The sequence below is a fragment of the Lissotriton helveticus genome, chromosome 6 (assembly GCF_964261635.1).
Source record: "Lissotriton helveticus chromosome 6, aLisHel1.1, whole genome shotgun sequence".
Lineage (NCBI taxonomy): Eukaryota > Metazoa > Chordata > Amphibia > Caudata > Salamandridae > Lissotriton > Lissotriton helveticus.
In genome coordinates, this window is record NC_136067.1 from 1,260,855,457 (window position 1) to 1,260,870,287 (window position 14,831).

Consider the following 14,831-nt stretch of genomic DNA (forward strand, 5'->3'; position numbering starts at 1 on the left):
AAACTTGAGCATCTTCAGCATCCTCTATTCCTTGTGTTGGAAAATGGCCCTCTCTACAGGGTCACCCCTAAACATTTTGCCTTCCTCCTCTTCTTACTTTTTCTGACTTTCTTTTAGTTGGCTTTATGACTCTGAGCACTTTACCACTGCTAACCAGTGCTAAAGTGTATGTGTTCTCGCCTCCAAACATGGCAATATTGGCTCATCCCAATTGGCATTTTTTATTTATTTATAAGTCCCTAGTAAAGTGCACTACATGTGCCCAGGGCCTGTAAACTAAGTGCTATCAGTGGCCCTGCAACACTGATTGTTTTTTTTTTTTAAAGACGTAGTTTATTGTTTTTCTGTACAATACATACATAAACACAAATGATCCAACGAGCACATCCATGTCTCCAATGTTATAGGAAACCCCCGTCTGAATCTCGGTACATACTATGTTATTGTATCAGCATTAAGCAATCAATGTTTCAGTATAGACTAACAAACCCGGTCCATTATACACCCTCAACTCCCCTCCCCCAAAACACTTATTCCCTCCCCCCTCCCCCCTCCCCAGTCCTCGTCACCGACGCGTTCAGCAGTTGTAATTCTTTCTAGTAACCGTGCTCAGGAGTCACCACATCATAAACTTTTTGATGTACCTGTCATGCTGCGGGGTTTTCTCCTTGTGATAGAGAACTCCACTTAGTCCCCCGGTTGTTCGTAGTCCCGCAATGCCTGCACCAATGTCTCCCTTGCTGTCGCTGTCTCCAGCTCTTTATCATTGTTTCGTCTACACGTTTGCTGATACCTTAACACGCTTTCACTATTTGCCCACTTTATAAACTCACCCCTCCATCTCCTGCTGCTGGGCCCCACTGTCGCCTTCCAATGTTTCATGATTTCCCGTTTCGCTAGTATGAGCCCCATATCAACAAATGTACTCGTTACCTTGTTTTTGGATGTGTGGGGGAACCGATGCAGTACACTAGTGGCCATATCAAACAATAGTTGTCTCTCTGTGATCTCATTTAAGATGGTTCCTACCTCCTCCCAGCAGGGTCCTATCAGTGGGCAGGACCACAGCATGTGATCTAATTCTACCCCAGCTCGTGTACATCTGGGACATGCCGCCTCTGCCACCTTGAAATATTTACGGATTCTTCCAGGTGTCAAGTACGCTCTATGGAATATGTAGAAGTGCACCAGTTGGAACCTCGCATTTCGTGAACTCTTCCAAGCCCCTCGCACTATCTGCGTCCAGGTGGCATCAGGGATGTCTTTCCCTATGTCAACCTCCCACTTTCTTTTCAGTGTCTCCAGGGGTGGTAACCCCTCATTAAGCATTCTAGAGTAGAGACATGTGACCGCCTTAAATGTCCCAGCTGCCATCATGGCATATTGGCAGGCCATCGTCGTCGTAGGTTCCGTGAGTCCTCCCCGCCAGTGTGCCTGTATCGCCCTTGTCAAGGCTGCGTGTAACAAAAACCCCCCTCTCGGAAGATCAAACCTATCTTGTAGCGATTGGTAAGGTAACAAGACCCCATCCTCGTACAGGTCCCCCAACACCTGGAGTCCCGCGTCTTCCCAGGATTGCAATTGTGACCAGACCCCGCCGTGGGGCAACGCCGTTGCCATTCCCAGCGGGATTTCAGGTGCATATGGGTGCAAGACTCCCGCCCTGCGTTGTGAGCGATTCCAGCAAAGTCTAAGCGTTCTTTCCTCCAACAAAAGATCATTAAGGTTTAGTTTTTGCTGCAACGCTATAAACGATAGGATGTGGCGCGGTATCCCCTGCCCTCTCTGTTGTTCTGGCCCTCTGAATTCCCTCACTATTGCTTGAGTCAAAAACTGCAGTTGGGCCACCAAATAGTATAATTCGAAGTCCGGGACCGCCAGTCCTCTCTCAGCCTTAGGTCGTATGAGTGTCACCTGTGCAACTCTACGCCTACTCGTACCCCAGAGGAAAGTCACTACGAGCGTTTTCAGCATCTTGAACGTGGATCTCGGTATCCATATTGGCAATGTTGTAAAATAATACAAGAAACGGGGAAGCGCTATCATCTATACTACTATTATAAAGAGAGAACAGAAACCTTTTGGCAAGGTAAACTCGGGAACCACAGCGCCAATCCACACACCCAATACATTGTTGTAATCCTCCGGGTGTGTAGATGGACATAGGCTGCATAAAAAAAAACGTAAATTAAAAAATTAAACTTTAAAAACAAAGTAGTCCCCTAAAAGTAGAGCTGGCCGCGACGTAGCGCTGGCCGCGACCGAGCGATGTCCGCAACGTGCGTGATGACGACAGGCGGGGAGGAGCGGTGACGAGCAGCGAGGAGTGGCGATGAAGTCCGGAGCGCGGGGAAGAGCGGCGGCTCAGGTAAGGCAAAGGCAAAGGCGAGGCAGGAGGCGGGAGGGAGGCGGGAGGCGGTCTGGGCAATGTCGGGGCGGACGGGGCCGGGGCAGGAGTGCACCCAAGCCTGAAATGTTGCCCCCAGCCCCCTTCTGCCCCGGGCAACGCTGCCGCAATCCGGAAATGCTGCCCCCAGCCCCCTTCTTCCCCAGGCAACGCTGGGGTGGGCTGCTAGTTTTCAATAATGCTATTCGGCCCGTCACTGACAATGGGAGGGTGGCCCAAAAAGCCATGCTACCTTTTAAGGCCCGTACGCCACGTCCCACATTCCCTTCTAGCATGTCCGCAGCAGTGTGGTAAATGTGTACACCCAGGTATTTCAAACAGATGGATTCCCATCTCACCACTCTATCCGTGGTAGGCTGGGTCTCCCCCTGCCTCACCTCAAACTGGAAAGGCATGGTGAGCAAAAAAACGATGGATTTAGGCCCAGATCTCTGTACTGGGGTGAATGTATGACATTGTTCTGCATTCTGTCCATCACCTGTTGTTTTGCATTTGTCACCCCGAGTGGGACGGGTATGATCAGACGTGAGTCCCGTGCTCTCCATGCCACTGGAATCAAGCTATCTAGGCTGAAGAGGGCTGAAAGCCCGAAACCGGTCCTTGGATGCTTGTTTCCAGTCCAGAGAGGACCTAGCTTACCAGTTCGGGCCGGACTGTTCCCATGGGGCACAGGGTCAAGACTGATTTGCATATAGCTGGGTTCAAACTGGAAAGGCATGGTGAGCAAAAAAACGATGGATTTAGGCCCAGATCTCTGTACTGGGGTGAATGTATGACATTGTTCTGCATTCTGTCCATCACCTGTTGTTTTGCATTTGTCACCCCGAGTGGGACGGGTATGCTCCGACGTGAGTCCCGTGCTCTCCATGCCACTGGAATTAAGCTATCCAGGCAGAAGAGGGCTGAAAGCCCGAAACCGGTCCTTGGATGCTTGTTTCCAGTCCAGGGAGGACCTGGCTTAGCAGTTCGGGCTGGACTGTTCCCATGGGGCACAGGGTCAAGACTGATTTGCATATAGCTGGGTTCAAACTGGAAAGGCATGGTGAGCAAAAAAACGATGGATTTAGGCCCAGATCTCTGTACTGGGGTGAATGTATGACATTGTTCTGCATTCTGTCCATCACCTGTTGTTTTGCATTTGTCACCCCGCGTGGGACGGGTATGCTCAGACGTGAGTCCCGTGCTCTCCATGCCACTGGAATCAAGCTATCCAGGCTGAAGAGGACTGAAAGCCCGAACCCGGTCCTTGGATGCTTGTTTCCAGTCCAGGGAGGACCTGGCTTAGCAGTTCGGGCTGGACTGTTCCCATGGGGCACAGGGTCAAGACTGATTTGCATATAGCTGGGTTCAAACTGGAAAGGCATGGTGAGCAAAAAAACGATGGATTTAGGCCCAGATCTCTTTTATTTATTTTAGAAAATGTGTTAAGCGCACAAATACCCGAGGGTGTCTCGGCACTGAGTGTCCACTATGCTGTCTGTGAAGTGAATTACTGTTTAAAAAGCCAGGTTTTTATCTGTCTGCGAAAGGAAAGGAGGGAAGAGCAGGTTTTTATTTGGCTAGGAAGACTGTTCCAAAGTTTGGTGGTGGTCACTATAAAGGACCTGTCACCCCAGGAAACTTTCTTAGTCCTTGGGACCTGTACAAGACCAGCAGTAGAAGAATGAAGGGGTCTGACAGGGGTGTAAGGGCAAAAGGCATCTTTTAGGAAAACAGGTCCTAGGGAGTGAATTGCTTTATAGGCAATGCAGAGTGACTTAAATTTAGTTCTTTTCTTTACTGGCAACCAGTGAAGCTGTTCAATAGTGCTGGAAATAGGGGTAAACTTGGGGGTCGCAGTGATCAGTCTGGCCGCAGCATTCTGCACCAATTGTAGTTTTTTTATAACTCCTTCCTGAGCATTGACTAAGAGCGCGTTACAGTAGTCAATGCGGGATATGACTAATGCACTGACCAAAGTCCTGGCCATATTCATGGGAAGGTAAGGGAGGAGTTTTTTGATCATTCTCATAGTATACAATGAGGATGACACCACAGCATTAACATGGTGTTTAAGTGTAAGTTTAGTGTCCAGTATCACCCCCAGATTTCTTGCTTTGGCCACTGGAGATGGGGGTGGTCCAAGAACATCAGGCCACCAAGTGGGTGACCAAGCTGGGGAGAGATTACCAAACACCATCACCTCCGTTTTACCGGAGTTAAGCTTCAGGCAATTTGCGGACATCCAGTCACTTATTGCCAGCATTCCTGAGCTAAAATTAGAAGCCACTTCATCTCCGTTTTTATTAATAGCCAAGACAATCTGGGTGTCATCAGCATAGGATGTCACCGCCAGGTGATGGGATTTAATGACCCTCGCCAAGTCCGACACATAGTGTCGGACTTAGCGAGGATCCCTGGGGGACACCACAAGGGAGAGTAAAAGGTGGTGAGGTGAAATTGCCAAAGGCGACGGATTGTACTCGATCAGCGAGAAAAGAGGAAATAAGATCCCTGGCACCATGTGTGATCCCCATCGCTGAGACACGGTCGATCAAGATGGAATGATCGACCGTGTCAAACGCGGCGGACAGGTCTAACAAGATGAGCACTGCCGATCCTCCCACATCGAGTGTCATCCTGATTTCATCCGTGGCTTTGATAAGCGCAGTTTCCGTCCCATGTCCCTTTCGAAATCCAAATTGTGAGTTATCCAAACAGTTATTGTGATCTATGTACTCTGAAATTTGGAAATTCATAATCTGTTCAACAATTTTGGTGGGGAGAGGGAGGCAGGCTATGGGTCTATAGTTAGCAACTATAGAGGGATCTAGAGAACTCTTCTTAATGAGAGGCTTAATGATCGCTTTCTTCCAGATGGATGGAAAGATGTTGGAGGAAAACATAGCATCAAATATTTCCGTAAGTTTGGGACCTATGATGTCAGGAAACATCTTAAGAATGGAAGGGGAGCATGGATCTTCAGGCGAGCCAGAATTGGTAGTGCAGAGTAATTGTGACACCAGTTCTGACGGAACCTGGATGAAGTTCTGAAAGGAAGGACAAGAGGTTAAGTCAGGTGGGATAGAGCCTGCCCACGTCAAGTCTGTATGATCCTTAGGAGTGAGATGAATGTCCAGTAAGCATGGGCGGATTTTGCGGATCCACGATTCACGGATTTGCGTATTCACGGATCGTGGATCCGCAAAATCCGCGTATTTGCGGATTAACGGATTTGCAGATTTGGTGCGGGACTTCCATGCGAGTGCACATGCCTCTTGTGTGTATAAAAGGTCAGAGACCGATCAGAGCAGCGGATGAAGAAGATACAGAAGCTCCTGGCCACAGGAACAGCACGAGGATTGCGCTCGTGAAAGTCAAGGATGCAAAGGCCTCTGTCCAGCATCACAGCCGATTTTCGATGGTATATTTGGGAAGAGGGCACAGCTGCCCAGCCTTGACAACGCTCACGATTGTTTTTTGGGCCGATGAATGAGTCACTGTATTTAAGCTTCAACTAGGGCACATGCTTAAATGATATCTGTAAGTGCTTCCGGTTGAGGTTTAATTTTTGTGCCAGGACCATCGTGCCAGAATGAACCCTGCCCTTCATATTTATTCAAGAAGACGCCACCGTTTTGTGCCATACCTCGTTGGCTAAATGTATAGTGCTTTCACTACACTACACTACAGCTGCCTAAAGTGCCAGAGAGTTGTCTACAGCGACCAGGTGTGTGTTACTATGCAATAGCGCCGAAGGGCGCAGGGGTCCCTTGAGTGAGCTATAAAAGCTCCTGGCCACAGGAACAGCACGTGGATTGCGCTCGTGACAGTCAAGGATGCAAAGGCCTCTGTCCAGCATCACAGCCGATTTTCGATGGTATATTTGGGAAGAGGGCACAGCTGCCCAGCCTTGACAATGCTCACGATTGTTTTTTGGGCCGATGAATGAGTCACTGAATTTAAGCTTCAACTAGGGCACATGCTTAAATGATATCTGTAAGTGCTTCCGGTTGAGGTTTAATTTTTGTGCCAGGACCATCGTGCCAGAATGAACCCTGCCCTTCATATTTATTCAAGAAGACGCCACCGTTTTGTGCCATACCTCGTTGGCTAAATGTATAGTGCTTTCACTACACTACACTACAGCTGCCTAAAGTGCCAGAGAGTTGTCTACAGCGACCAGGTGTGTGTTACTATGCAATAGCGCCGAAGGGCGCAGGGGTCCCTTGAGTGAGCTATAAAAGCTCCTGGCCACAGGAACAGCACGAGGATTGCGCTCGTGACAGTCAAGGATGCAAAGGCCTCTGTCCAGCATCACAGCCGATTTTCGATGGTATATTTGGGAAGAGGGCACAGCTGCCTGGCCTGTTAACTATTTTACGATGGCGCCGGCAAGCTGCCAGCGCCATCCTAAAATAGTTACTAAATTAGCTTCAACAGGAAGCTCGAATAGATAAAATAAAGCAGATGCACAAGCGCCTGCTTGATTTTATCTATTAGTGCTTCCTGTTGAAGCTAATTTAGTAACTATTTTCCGATGGCGCTGGCAGCTTGCCGGCGCCATCGTAAAATAGTTACAACAACAGGCCAGGAAGGCTAGAACTTTTGGCCTCGGAATCCGCCGCTCGCGGATTGCGAATTTTCGGTAAATTCGCGAGAGTTCGCGGATTTACCGAAAATTCGCAAAATCCGCGAGCGTAGCGGATTTTGCGCTCATGCTTAATGTCCAGTACTGATTGTGTGTGCCTTAAATTGAGTATAGATGTCAGTCACTTTACTTTGAAAGTGGTCCGCCAAAGAGTCACAAAGCTCTTGAGTAGCTATAATGGGGGTGGATGTCGCTTGACCAGAGAGACGCGTGACTACCTGAAATAGTTGTTTAACAGAGTCATGAGCAAGATTAATTTGGGTGCTGTAAAATTTACTTTTTTCCGTAACAATGAGTTGTTTATACTTAGACATCATGATTTTGTAGCAAGATTTTTGTTCTGAGTCATAGTCTCGTCTCCATCTACGTTCCTGATGTCTACATTTCTGCTTCTCCTGCCTGAGGACCTCATTGTACCAAGGCGCAGACCTAGAAACCCTATTAATGGATTGTTTCTTCAGAGGGACCGTCATATTCACTGTGTTCTAAATCCAGTTGGTGTAGTTGATAGCTCCTTGCTCAGGATCAGTCACAGTGGATGGCAGGGAAGTTAGTAATGATGACTGAGATGCGAGAATATCAGTGCTTTTCCAAGCTCTAAATTGATTGATGGATAAGGGATTTGTAGTTGGAGAGAGGGTGTCTTTTAGTGAAAAGTCAAAAAGAATGGCCGAGTGGTCTGTCCATGTCAAAGGGAGAACGTCTCTCATCCTGAGTGATGTATGACTGGAGAAAAGACCATCCAGAAGGTGGCCCGCAGTGTGGGTGGGACCAGAAACTAATTGTGAAAGTCCTATTATTTCCAATTCAGATAAAAGAGCTGCTGTGTCAGGATTGTCCGACATGTCGAGGTGAAAGTTAAAATCACCCAAAATAGTGTACTGATTTTCGCCTGCCAGTGGTTCTAATAGCATTTCCAAATTAGCAAGAAATGCACCACGATGTCCTGGAGGACGATAGATGAGCGTGCCTTTAAAAGGGGAAACATTGGAAGTGGCAATTGTAAAAGTAATTGCTTCACAACTGGTGGTAGGGACAGCCTCCATTTGTACTATTAGATTATTACGATATATAATGGCCAGGCCACCTCCTTTTTAGGTCTCGCTGGAGTTAGCATCCGAAGGATGCGTCCAGCTAGGAGACCTATAGCCGCCCGTCTCGGGGGAATTAGGGACAAGAGGGTGTTACGAGCTTCTTTTGCAGATTTGGCTGGATTTGGCTGCGTGCACGCGCTTTTGTTACACAGCCTTCCCCCAGCCTGCAACAAAACAACAGGATTTCAGCTGCATTTTCTCGACTTTAGCTTGTTTTTCTTATGTACTTATTTATTTAGGCATAACGGGATTTCAGCTGCGTGCTCCCGACACGAAAACAGATTACAAAAGCAGACGTTAAGTTACATGGAAACGGGGGCACTATGGCCTCCTGGGCTTCAGTGCACAGCCTTCCCCCAGCTTGCAGGCATTTACGCTAAGACTTCCTTTTGCACTATCGATGCTCACTGAGAGTCTGTGTACTGTTATGCGTGTTTCTGAGCCCCCATTATCCCCATGCCCCCTCCCAAGGCCGATCAAACACCCAGAGCGCGTCTGAGGAACATTATAAACTGCCCCCGCTTTCGCCCCTCCTAATTCTTTACGCCCCAATACCTGCTGTGCCCTGAACTCTCACCCCATCTTAACAAAGCAGACGTTAAGTTACCTGAAAACGTGGGTACTACTGCCTCTTGAGCCTCGGTGCAACTGCACAACACCCAAAAGCTCGTCTGAGAAACATACAAAAAACAACAGGATTTTAGCTGCGTGCTCCCAACTTTCACTTACTTCCCTTATGTACGTATTTATTTATTTTGGCACAACAGGATCTCAGCTGCATGCTCCCGGCTTTCACTAACTTTACTTCTGTACTTATTTATTTCGGCACAACGGGATTTCGGCTGCGTGCTCCCAACTTTCACTTACTTCCCTTATGTACTTATTTATTTAGGCACAACGAGATTTCAGCTGCGTACTCCCGACTTTCACTTACTTCCCTTATGTACTTATTTATTTAGGCATTTTTATATAGCGCGGACTTTACCCAAAGGCGTTAGAGTGCTGTACAATAGAAACAAAAAAAAATACATGCCAAGAGCATTACACAAGAACACATTACAAAAAAACAGACGTTAAGTTACATGAAAACGGGGGTACTATGGCCTCTTGAACTTTGGTGCACAGCTTTCCCCCAGCTTGCAGCCATTTACGGTAAGACTATCTTTTTAGACCACATATTTCTACGTGCTTTTTACCCCATTTCTACGTTTGTATTTGTTTGCTTTCAACACAGCTTTCTAAAGCCTGCAGCCATTTACTTGCATTTAGGCAGTTCATGACAGCTTTCCCCCAACTCTGCATGCTATCAACACGGTTTACTCTTTCATTAGATGCAGACTGTTACAAAGCACACGGACACTTCAAAAGATGCTTAGCGGGCGCCTCTATGTCTGCTTTCAGTTTAGTAAGTTTTATGTAATATTTGACCGTATAGTAATGGCATGCATGTATTGAGTGCGCTTTCATACAAACAACATCAGTATATATTGCATTTACTTTTATTTTGATGCAACCAAAACTTACGTACGTTTCTCAGCATTTAATAGCATTACAAGAAATGAAACTGCTCCGACACTAACAGTCACCTTTGCCCTTTTCGTTTACATTGAAAAGAACCAGACATGCCTCTTCACACTTAGCTTATTTTCTCACTATCCGGATGTATTTCTTTGTCCTGTGAACGTTGCATTTTATTGCCTTTAACCTTTGCTATCTGATCTCAAACCATACTTAGGCAGGAAGGTTTACCAGTTGCTACACACATCTTTGCTTGCTGTGAACATCAACGAACGTTTGGATTTACTCTTTCGTGATTTCTCTACATAATTGACATTTATTTCAAAAAGGTAAGCTTGCTTTTTTCTTTCTCTGTCCCTAAAGGACATTCAATACACCTTACATTTCATATTAATCTGCTGCCTTTAGCTTACAGCTTTTATAATGCATATGTTGCCATGTACGTTATTTTTGAAAGAATTTCTATTTAAATCAGTTAGTAAAATACCATACCACAAAACACTTACAAATACGCTACAAACAGTTACAAAAAAACTCTTTTAAAACACGCTTACTTTAAGCTTGTTACATGCAACTGCCTTGTACAGCACAAATATATTTGCGGTATTATAATTGATGCATTCTATCATTGCGTTTTCGTAATACAGTATTATTTGTAACGTTACGAATATGTTATATTGCCCACAAAATAATCGTTTGAAACATTTATTTACAGCGTTCATTCCTTTCTGACAACACTGCACCGTTTATTTCAGCAGTCAACAAAGAAGACTGTAACCAATAAACTTCTGCAACAACAACGTAAGTGCACATAAACGGTTTTAGGTCTCGCGTCAGCGAAAGACCTATTGCTGCCGAGTTAGCTCTGAAGGGAGACAGACCGGGGCACGTGCGCCGATTGCACCTCGTGGACGCGCATGCCCAGCCCCGCCTCCCGAGCCGTGCACATCTCAGTCAGAGTCAGCCATGCCTCTCAGTCGCGGGCGCGCACACACACACACACATGCACACACACACATACACACACACACACACGCGCACACGCACACACACACACACACACACGTGCCAAGCCCCCATCCCCCACTTACCGCATCAGTGGCCTCAGCCGCCACTCCTTCTGCTGCCACCGGTCCTCTGGGCCATCCACTCCGTGGGCACGGGCTTCTCCGAAAGACATAAGTCCCGCCCCACGACAGCCGTGAGCGTGCACATCCCGAAACCGGAAGTTCAGGAGTGTTCCCGAAACCGGAAGTTCGGGAGCGTGCACGCTCACGGCTTGTTTAACAAGTTGTGGCACATAGTACGGATGCCCAGCTTTGTGAGCGGCTTCACCATTGAGGGAGACGTCGCTTCTCATCTTAGTCTGAGACGCTTTGGAAGTTGGCTTCTGGCTGAGTGTTCAATTGAACAATTCATTTACTTTCCCCCCCAAGTGTGCAAAATATTGAATGGAGCTGTAGGTATTCGTTTTATTTACACCCGCGAGGGGAGGCCTAGTGGAGATGCTTTTGTTGAACTGGAAGACGTGAAAATGGCACTGAAAAAGGATCATCAAATAATGGGCCACCGATACGTTGAAGGTTGGTTTGGAGTGTCACATCAAAGTTCATAATCCTGTATTCCTCGACAACCATGCTCTCATAACCCATTTTCCCCTCATTGTTTCAGTGTTTAGGTCGAATAACGTGGATTGGGTTTTAAAACACATAGGCCCTAACAGCCCAGACACGGCGAACGATGGTTTTGCTCGTCTTCGCGGTCTCCCGTTCGGGTGTAATAAAGAAGAGATAGTGCAATTCTTCTCGGGTATGTCGTGTTCCTGTGTAAAAGTGCCATTGATTAACTGTCATTTGTCCGATAGTATTGCACATACGCTCCCGCGCCGCACATTGACCTATTGTTTACGAGTTCGAATCTGTATAGTTTTAAAAATGGTTCTTATTTAAGTATGGCATGCGCCCAAATTCCGAATGTTTACGTTTGTCCTCATTACTGCCTTTAACTTGAGTACTATACCTTAAAATCCATAACATGCAAATGTTTCTCTAAAACGTGTTTTTTCCGAATGAGTGTATACTCCACTACATCGTGCTATCGCATTGGTGTCATGCAATCAGCTGCTGTGCTTACGCTTTCAGTACCTATTCGAGGGTATACACTGGGACCACCAGCCCATTGTGTTCTAAGAGCTACTTATGTTTAATTAAAATCATTGTGCACTACTAATATTGGTGTTCTAATAGTGACCACATCCGACAAGATCACATGTGCCCACCGTATGAAAGATTACCAGCAGTGATCACTTCACCTTGGGTGCATCAGGCAGTGATCTCAGCAGTAATGTGAAAATGGCTTTGCTAATTTCGAATGCCTCTCCCATGCCAATCCCACCTGCAGCACCTCAGCACGAAAATTTAGTAATTGGTCTTCCAACACGATTTCACTCTAAAATCTGCTTTAAATATATTTGGACGTTCAGCCATTTGTCTTTAGCGTATAAATTCTGAAAACACACTTTCACCTTGAATTCACAACTTTAGCCTGTTATTAATTCAACAAATCAGAAAGTTCCAATTTGTAGGTAGAGATGTACATAGTGCTATTTCTAGCTAGCCATTCTTAAACAATAATTTTAGTAGAATAGACGTGATCCACGTTATGCATCTTACCAACAACGTTCAGTGCTTCGTTTTAGCATAAAGATCTCAATGAGTTGCATTTTATTTCTTTATGTGGGTGTCTGCTGTTAATTTGCTTATTGTCTGTTTGCGTTTTCACATGTTTTTATTAAAACACCCTGTTGTTTAGTTACTTTAACTTGAAGCGTGCAGGGTGTGTTATTTACCTTACAGTACCTTGATTTGTGAATGTTAAAAGTACAAGCGCTAAACTACCGCACAGTGTTTAAATGATTGTGTTTTTTAAAGCATTAAGATTTTTGGGCATGTGATGTTAATGTTGCCCCCCACTTGGGGTTATTTGTCCTTGGGTTGAACGGTTGGAAATCGTGCCAAATGGGATAACACACTATATTTTTCGCACAGCGCTCTGTATATCCTCTAGGGTCACTGACGTACGGCTAACAAGGGAGAGTTTCACACCTACAGTATCAGCACGTGCAGTATGAACGTCTAGAGAAATTTTTAGACCGGACAGACCGGCAGGCTGGCTTATAGAAAAAAATGGCTGTGCCAGGGCAAGGAAGCGCGCGCACCTAGGAACCCGGTCAGACCCAAGAAACACACTTATTAAACTACGGACACCACAAGACCTGAAGAGAGCACTGGGATCACTGCACCTGTTGCAACATTGGTAGCCACACCCCTGCTCGATACTAGAGACTACTACTGCTGACCTATGGACATTACAGGTTGGAGGGGCACAGCAGGCGTGGTCCCCTTGAGACAGCAAAGAACAGGCACAGGCAGTCCTCACTAGGTCCACAGCAGGGCAGGGTCACAGCTGGTGCTCTTTAGATGTCCCCGCCATGGTCTGTAATGATGCTTGCTCTGTAATTTCCCAGGTTCTGCATCTACCTTCCTTCATAATCTCCGTTCCGCCTGGGTGGTCCCAGCTGCTCACTTCCGGGTTTATTTTGAATGTTGCAGATAGGGGAGGCTGCATAAGGAAACCAGTACTGAAGTATACCATCCAGGAAGGAGTCCGGTGCACATAGGCGCCCAGATCACCATCATCTTAAAACGTAGCGAAGTTTTATCATCATCGAGATGGGGCACAAATGTTAAAATATTCAAAAACCTGACTGCCTGTGGCGTGTCGGTGAACAGGATTCAAGTGTCACCTATGCAATATTTGTGAAATCCTATGATGGTGCGAAAAGAGTGTGATCAGATTGCCCAGGAAACCTACATCTCTAGGCCAGTGTGCGCCAGCAGAATGACATGGGTACCATGGTGTACTGATCTAGGATGGCAGAAGAAAATTATTTTTTAGACCAAAACAAAAACAAAAAAAAGGAGATAATAGCGCGCAAGAAGAAAAAGCGGATAGGATGAGAGAAAGCAACACGAGTGGGGTGGTAAGCACTTGTGGGAGACAGCTAAAAAAGTATTGAAACTGCAATAGGTCTCGCCTTTGATTAAGTTAAAGCCATTTGCTTTGCTAATGGTATTGTATAGCAAAGCAAATGGCTTTAAATTAATCAAAGACGAGACCTATTGCATTTTTAATGCTTTTTTTTTTACTTCCTCATTAGTTAATCGCCCCACCTCCAATATTGTCTAGTTGGGAGACTCAGCTGAGAGGCCAACAACTGAATGGGTACGTGCGAAGAGTCAGGTAGCCTGTACTTCTGCCACGCACTTTTGTTTCTAATGCTGACGGAGCAGGCAGCGCTAGTCTCTCACTCGCCTCTCTGCATGCATGCTTAGCTCCCTTTGTTAGTTTTCCTTGGCCAGACTTTGAAGGGCAGTGTGATGACCCACTTTGGGGGATAGTTCAGAGTCAGGTAGCCTGCACTTCTGCCACGGTCTCACTAATTCAGAGCGCACTTTTTTTTTTACTGCCTCATTAGTTAACCGCCCCACCTCCACGTTTCTGTCTAGTTGGCAGACTCCGCTGAGAGGCCAACATCTGAATGGGTGCGTGTGAAGAGTCAGGTAGCCTGTACTTCTGCCACACACTTTTCTTTCTAATGCTTACGGAGCAAGCAGCGCTAGTCTCTCACTCGCCTCTCTGCATGCATGCTTAGCTTCCTTTGTTAGTTTTCCTTGGCCGGACTCTACCGCCCTCACTCTACCGCCCTCACTCTACCACTCTACCACCCTTCCTCTACCACTCTACCCCCCTCACTCTACCACTCTACCGCCCTCACTCTACCGCCCTCACTCTACCACTCTACAGCCCTCACCCTATCACTCTACCGCCCTCACTCTACCACCCTCACTCTACCACTCTACCGCCCTCACTCTACCACTCTAACACCCTCACTCTACTACTCTACCACCCTCACGCTACCGACCTCACTCTACCGCCCTCACTCTACCGCTCTCACACCCTCACTCTACCTCCCTCACTCTACTGCCCTCACGCCCTCACTCTACAACTCTACCGCCCTTCCTCTACCACTCTATCGCCCTCACTCTACCGCCCTAACTCTACCACTCTACCGCTCTCACTCTACCGCCCTCACTCTACCACTCTACCGCCCTCACTCTAC